Below are 8,046 nucleotides of genomic sequence, written 5' to 3'. Positions count from 1 at the left end.
GAGAAGGCAGTGAACCCTGTGCCAGGCTCTTGAGCAGCTTCCTAAAGATCTGTCCTGTAGGGTTGGTACAGGTGGCAGAAGGCAGAGAAAGGGCTTCTGAATTGCCTTGATTTTCTGTTCCTCTGCCTGCCTGCCTATGTTGGCTTGGTCACATACAAACCTGCTTCCTCTTATTAGCCCAGCTTAGCATCCAAACACATCTCCTTGGACAGTCTCCACTACTGTCCAGTGGTTGTCATCACCCATGGACTCTTGTTAACTCCAAAGAGACATATTATTAGGTGGGCAATGTGGTAGCAATTCAAGCACCATTATATAACAAGAAAATAAAGACACATTGTTGGCATTCTTTTTTGGAGGGTGGGGCTTGCTTTGAGAGACAGAGTTGGTGGAAAACCATGATTCTGTGTATGTTTTAAAACCAGTACTGTAAGGAGTTAGGAGACCTTCTATGATCAGGCTTTTTATTAAGCAAAAGTAGATACAATGACTCAACATTCCTCTTTCCTCCCACCTTACCCTCTCCTAGCACTTGATTCTTTTTATACAGATTTTTTACTCTTCTTTAGATATCTCTGAAGTGATTTCAAAAGTCATTTATAAAATGCAGGTGCGTTCCTTAGAATAAACCCCCGATTTCCAAACAGAAAAGAAGGCATAACAGAACACCTAGTGAGGAGTCGCTAACAAGGTGAATTTATGCAAAAGTGGAGTTCAGAAGCAAACAATGAATTCACCAAAGATTGTGGTATCATTTTCTATGAAACAAATTCTTCCCATTCAATGAACCTAGGTGGGCAGCACTACTTATAGGTTACTTCATTTTTTTTTTTTTTTGTCTTTGAAATGTGTTACTCATTTAAAGTTACAAAAGCTATAAAAGACCAAGCATAATGCTCAGGGTAGGGCTAAGATGAAATAAAGAGGCCCGATGATACAGTCTCAATAATATGTGCTTGTGGGGGGGAGTATTTACTTTCTAATTGACAAATAAATATTGCATATATTTACGTTATAAAACATGTTTTGAAAAATATACATACTGTATAAAGAAATGGCTAGATCAAGCTAATTAACATGCATTATCTCACCTTTTCTGTGGTGAGAACACTTAGAATCTATTCTCTTAGCAATTTTTAAGTGTACAATACATTGTGATTAAGTCACCATAATCTCTTGAAATTTTGTGTCCTTTGACTAACATCTCCCTAATTCCCCATCCCAGCTCCTTTCTACCTTCTGCCTCTGTGAGTGCAAACGTGTCCTTGTTTATTTCTCTCTTCCTGTAATAGCCCGGGGGGGGGGGGGGGGGGGGGCAGGTGGGGTGAATGCTTTGTTTAGTCCATGAGGACACTGAAGGAACTAAGGTTTCTTCCCTCTCATATCTTCACTGCTCCAACAGCCACTGGGCTTGTTGGTACAGCCAAAGTTGAGTCTCTAGGTCACATGTGTTTCCATGGGCCTGGTTATCCACTAAGTTGGAAGAAAAATTGGAACTTTAAGAGGCAGTCTGTGGTCTTCCTCCTTCAAGCACAGCAAGTTTAGCCTAGGCTGCTCCTGTCTCAGTTCTGGCCAGATCTGCTTTGCGTGGAGGAAATAATAAAGAGATTTAGGAGACTGAACACATTTAGGAGATAAATATGCCTGAAAAGGCATGTTATTAGGATATGCAATGTGAAAATTGGACAGTCACAGTTAGTTGTGACACCATTTCAAAGGTGCACTGTTTCTCACTTCTAAGGGCAATTGAACCAAATCAAGTCACGTCTCTTCCAGAACTTCCATTTCTGTTTTCAATTCAGAAATAAAAGAGGCTCACGAGGGGCCATTGCATCACCTTTCTAGATTATGGGGAAGGTAAGTGAGATTGTGCCTATCCTCCACTTCACATTCCAAAAGGCAATATAGCTCGCAAAGGGCATTATGGACTCCAGAGATGAGTCAGAGGGAGCACAGGGAAATCCATTATGATGTAAGAAAAATACAAGGTATGACTTCCCTGAAAGTAGAAATCTTAGTGGGCATCACTCCTCTAGTGTTGCAATGGAGTATAGAGAAAAATCTAAGACTGAGTCAGAACGCCTAGGTCCAAGCACAGAAACAGCATAAACTAGCTAGTTTGTTATCTATAAAGCAGGGATAATCATAGCTCCTTCTTAAGTTATTTTAAGGATTCAAATATAAGGTATATAGGGATAGCCAAGATCTGATGAGGGCTTACTACATGCTAGGCACTATTCAATATTGCTCCACAAATCTTCACTTAATCTTGCAGAGGTAGGGATGGAGGACCAAGCTAAGGCACAAGACATAAGTAATTCTGTCCAAGTTCACAAAGTTAAAAGAAATGGTGGAGATGGAATTCAAATCCAGGTAACCTGATAACAATCTCCATGCTTTTGAACATGGTACTAAACCACTAGAATATGTATTTCATAAATGTAGAAGAAAGGCACTAAAATGTAACCTCCACTATGCATAATATTCTTAAAATACTGCAGTCTCATTCATCTTCATCAGTCAGCATACCATAAGAAAATGCAAATAAATATTCTTTATAAACTATTATCACACAAATGTGAATTAGCACCAATGCAAATGATTAATATTTTAATGGGCTCAATTCTTCTTTTAAAATAGTTAAGCAGCTCAGTTGGAATGTATAATTTTTAAGTCCCGTAGATTCCCATTTAGTGTGGGCACAACACTGTTTACCACAAAGCACAAAACAGACTAATTTCTAGTGAAACAAACTATAGCCAACTTGTTCACTGCCCTTCAAATTAAAAATTTTCGCATCTAGTTGTAGAAAACAAACATGAGGCTTCAATTAGACCTCCTCTTCTTTACACATAACTTGTTTTCAGACCATTAATTCATAATCCTACAGTCTTGACCTTTCTTTGTCATATCTTAGAGGGGGACAGTCCTAAGGCTGAGTAATTCAGTTATTCAGCATGCATGACATGCTATATTAATTCTTCTCTCATCGCTCATGAACTTCATAGTCTGAATTCTGGCATTTGCTTCAAATGCTCAGCCCCTAATAGAGCGTGGTAACTAATTGAATGGGTTTGTAATTTGTTCATACATCTGTCACATGGTCCTTAATATAGTCCTTGGGTGTGCTCAGAACCATCGGGTGTGGTTCCCAATTTAGCCTTCTGACAATCATGTGTTTCTGAGATTAAAAACAGCTAAACAGGAACTTTGCAACTTAACTGCTGTTCCGAACTAAAAATATAGAGCCAGTCATTACAAAGCATATCAAAAAGATATTCTAAATGACATTACATATATGACTTGATTTTCTTAGTTTCTGTTATGCTTCCACAATGCTTTTATTATATGTTGTTAAGCCAATTCGCTTTCTCCCATGAAGGTTATGGTTTTCTGCAGGTTTGATTCAAAATCAAGGTGGAGAACTCTTTCAATTTTGACCATCAGGAATGTTCTCTGGTCCTCAGATTCATCTGTCTTTCTCTGGGGAATTACTCCAGTCCTTAGAGTTGAATTTTAGGAAACTGCAATCAAGGGTGAACCTCTTTTTCCTTTCCTCTGCATTCTCTCTTTCCCTGCTATTTAGCAAATTTGAAGAACACGTCCTTGATGGGAAAACCTCAGCCACACTTGTATGAAAAGGGAGCTGACTCTTACTTGGACTCCCTTATACACCAAGATCACATGCCATCTATCATCTCATTTTCATCTATGTGATAGCTCTGGAAGGTCATTATTTGTAATCATTTTATATCACATTTTTCAAATCTGTTATAGTGGTACAATTGGCATAAAATAAACTACACACAAATGTGTAATTTGATAAGTTTGCCATATTTACATACCCAGGATATCAAGATCATTAACATGTTCATCACCCCCAAAAGATTCTCCATTACCCTTGGTGACCCTTCACCCCATCCCTGCCTGTACCACTGGTCCCCAGGTGAATAATGATCTTCCTAGAATTCTAAATTAGGTCCAAAATTTTATTTAAATGGAAACATACAGTATGCACTCTTTTCTCTTTTTTTTTGGTCTAGCTTCTTTCATTCAGCACAATTATTTTGAGATTTATCAATGCTGCATTGTGATTCAGTAATTCATTATTATTGCTGGGCAGTATTTCACAGTTTAGATAGAAAACAGTTTATTTGTACATTTACCCTATTCATTTACCTATACTGTTTTTCACAGTTTTTGGCTATTACAAATAAAACACACGTTTTTGTATGAACAAATGCTTTTATTTCTATTAGGTACATACATAGGAATGCCTAAATTAGATGGTAGGCATATATTTAACTTTTTAAGAAACCATCAAAATGTTTTCCAAAGAGACTGAACAATTCTATACTTCTGCCAGCTGCGTATGACAGTTCCAGTTCCTCCAAATTCACCGATACTTAATATAGTCATTTTTTTTCTAATTTTAGCCCTTTTAATGGGCGTATAATGCTATCTGATTATGGTGTTATTTTGTATTTCCCTGATAAGTAATGATATTGAGCATCTTTTATTTGCCATTTATATATTCTTTGGTCAAAAGTCTGTTCAAATCTTTGATTCTTTTTTAACCTGGTTGTTTATTTTCTTGAGTTTTAGAATTACACCATTATTGGATACGTAATTTACAAATACCATGCTGTCTTAATTACTACAGCTTTATAAGAAATTTTGAATTCATGTAGTGTTGGTTCTCCAATTTTATTCCTTTTTCAGAGTTATTTCAGCTACTGTAGAACTTCTGCATTTCCATATGTATTTTAGAATCAGTTTGTTAATTTCCTAAAATAAAAAAATAAAAATGCCCATGAGATTTTGATTGGGATTGCCTTGAACCTATAGTTCAATTTGCAGGAAATTGACAAGATAATAATGCATGAACATAGTATATCTCACCATTTATTTAGACCTTATTTAACTTTTCTCAGACACATTTTATAGTTTGCAGTGCATTCATTGGTCTTGAACAACTTTTGTTATTTTAACTCCCTAAATATTTAATTTTTTATCTATCTATTGGCATTTTTATTTCAACATTCAATTGCTCATTAATACAATTATTCAGAAATACAATTAATTTTTGTACATTTCTCTTTCATCCTGCAACCTTGCTAAGCTCACTTTTTAATTCTAGTTGCTTTTCTGTAGATTTCATCAAATTTTCTACATCGATGATCATTTCATCTACAAAAAACAAGACAGTTTTTCTCCTGACTTTTCAATCTAGATGCCTTTTATTAAAAAAATAATTCTATCTAGAATCTCCAGTACAATGCTAAATAGAAGTGATAAGGGCAAGTATCCTTGCCTTGTTCCTGAGTTTTGGAGTAAAGCACCCAGTCTTTTCATAAGTATAATGCTCACTGCAGGTTTCTTGTAGACATCTTTTATTAGGTTGAAGAAGTTTCTTTCTTTTCTTAATTGTTGAATATTTTATCAGGGATAATTTGTATTTTGTCAAATGCTTTTCCTATGTTCACTGAAATGATACATGTATTTTTGCCCTTTTAATTTGGCAATAAGATGAATTAAACTGATTAATTTTGAAGGGTTTTCGTTTGTTTCAAATTTTTCTTTTTTATTTATTTATTTATTATTACAGAATATTACAGGGGCACATACGTTTTGGCTGGATAACGTGCTTTTGTATAGCCTGAGCCAATGTCATAAGTGTGTCCTTCACCTAGATCGTGTGCACTATAACTGTTAGGTGTAAATTTTCACATCCCTTTCTCCCCCCTCCCACTTGCTAAATTTTTGTTAAGTTTTACTTCTACATGTGCACATAACTATTGATCAGTTAGTCAAAATTTAGTATTGAGAACATGTGGTATTTTTTTTTCTATCCTTGTGATACTTCATTTAGAAGAATGGTCTCCAATTCTATCCAACTTGTTACAAAAATTACTATATCACCATCTGCTTTTATGGCTGAATAGTACTCCATGCTATACATATACCACATGTTACTAATCCATTCATATATTGTTGGGTACTTGGGTTGTTTCCATGTCTTTGTGATTGCGAATTATGCTTCTATAAATATATGCATGCAAATGTCCTTTTTACATCTGTCTTTTTTTCCTTTGGGAAAATACCTACTAGAGGGATTGCTGGATCAAATGGTAGATTTACTTTTGTTCTTTGAGGCATCCCCATACTACTTTCCATACCAGTCGTACTAGTTTGCAGCCCCACCAACAGTGTATTAGAGCTGCTTTCTAACTGTCTGCAGTGGCTCATACCTGTAATCCTAACACTCTGGGAGGCTGAGGCAGATGGATTCTTTGAGGTCAGGAGTTCGAGACCAACCTGAGCATGGTATGTGACACACCTCTTGGGGGCAGGACACAATTATAAGAAGGACTTTACCTGTAACACTGTAACCTATTTCTTTGTACCCTTAATTAATCCCAAATAATTAAAAAAAAAAAGTATGTTATTTAGTCTCCATTATTTGGGGATTATCCACAGACTTTTCTCCTAATTGAATTTCATTATCAGAGAACATGCTTCTGTGACTTCAATCCTTTTAAATTTATTAAGATTTGCTTTACGGCTCTGAACAGCTTGGTATATGTTTCTGTTGCCCCTGAAAAGATTACATACTCTGCTGTCATTTAATGGAGTATGTCAATCAGGTCATATTGGTTGACAGTGTTGTATAGCCATTCCATATTCTTAATGATTGGCTTAATGATTGGCTGTGTTCTATCAATTATTGGAAAAGGGCTTTTAAAATATTAAATATAATTGTGAATTTGTCTATTTCTCCTTAAGGTTTTTTTTTGTTTTTGGTTTTTGGTTCTTTGGTTTTTTTGTTAAATCATAGCTGTGTACATTTGTGCAATCAAGGGGTACAATGTGCTGGTTTCATACACAATCCGAAATATTCCCATGAAACTGTTCAACGTAGCCTTCATGGCATTTTCTTAGTTACTATATGTAGACATTTGTATTTTGCATTTAGTAGGTTTCGCCTGTACCCATTCTAAGATGTACAGTAGGTGTGGCCCCACCCATTACCCTCCCTCCACCTTGACTTCCCCCCTCCCTTCCCCTCTCTTGGCCCTTTCTCCATATTCTTGTGCTATAGTTGGGTTATAGCCTTCATATGAAAGCTATAAATTAGCTTCATAGTAGGGCTGAGTACATTGGATACTTTTTCTTCCATTCTTGAGATACTTTGCTAAGAAGAATATGTTCCAGCTCCATCCATGTAAGCATGAAAGAGGTAAAGTCTCCATCTTTCTTTAAGGCTGCATAATATTCCATGGCATACATGTACCACAATTTGCTAGTCCATTCGTGGGTGGATGGGCACTTGGGCTTCTTCCATGACTTAGCAATTATGAATTGGGCTGCAATAAACATTCTGGTACAGATGTCTTTATTATATTGTGATTTTTGGTCTTCTAGGTATATACCTAGTAAAGGAATTATAGGATTGAATGGCAGGTCTATTTTTAGATCTCTAAGTATTCTCCAAACATCCTTCCGAAAGGAACATATTAGTGTGCATTCCCACCAGCAGTGTAGAAGTGTGCCCTTTTCTCCACATCCACGCCAACATCTCTGGTTTTGGGATTTTGTTATGTGGGCTACTCTTACTGGGGTTAGATGATATCTCAGCATGACTCAGCTCCTTAAGGTTTTATCACATCACATATATTGAAGCTCTGTTTTTTAGCTACACAAATATTTTGGATTTTTATGTTTTCTTGATTTTTAAATAACCTTACTGATCCGTGATAATATCCTTTGCTATGAAATCAAGCTTGTTTGGTATTAATATAGCCACTCCGGCTTTCTTTTGATTAGTGTTATCATAGTGTATATTTTCCATCTTTTTAATTTTTTATTTTATTGTTTATTCACATTAAAACTGTATTTCTTATAGGCAGAATATGCAGATAGTTGGATCTTGCTTTTGCTTTTTAAATCCAACTTGACAATCTCTGCCTTTAATGTGATTATTACTATGGACAGGTTTAAGTATGTTATCTTGTTGTAACTCTTTGTTTTTTTTTTAATTATTGA

Source organism: Nycticebus coucang, chromosome 15 (genome assembly GCF_027406575.1).
Source record: "Nycticebus coucang isolate mNycCou1 chromosome 15, mNycCou1.pri, whole genome shotgun sequence".
Taxonomy (NCBI): domain Eukaryota; kingdom Metazoa; phylum Chordata; class Mammalia; order Primates; family Lorisidae; genus Nycticebus; species Nycticebus coucang.
The sequence above is the reverse complement of the archived record's forward strand: the minus strand, read 5'-3'. Positions refer to the sequence as shown.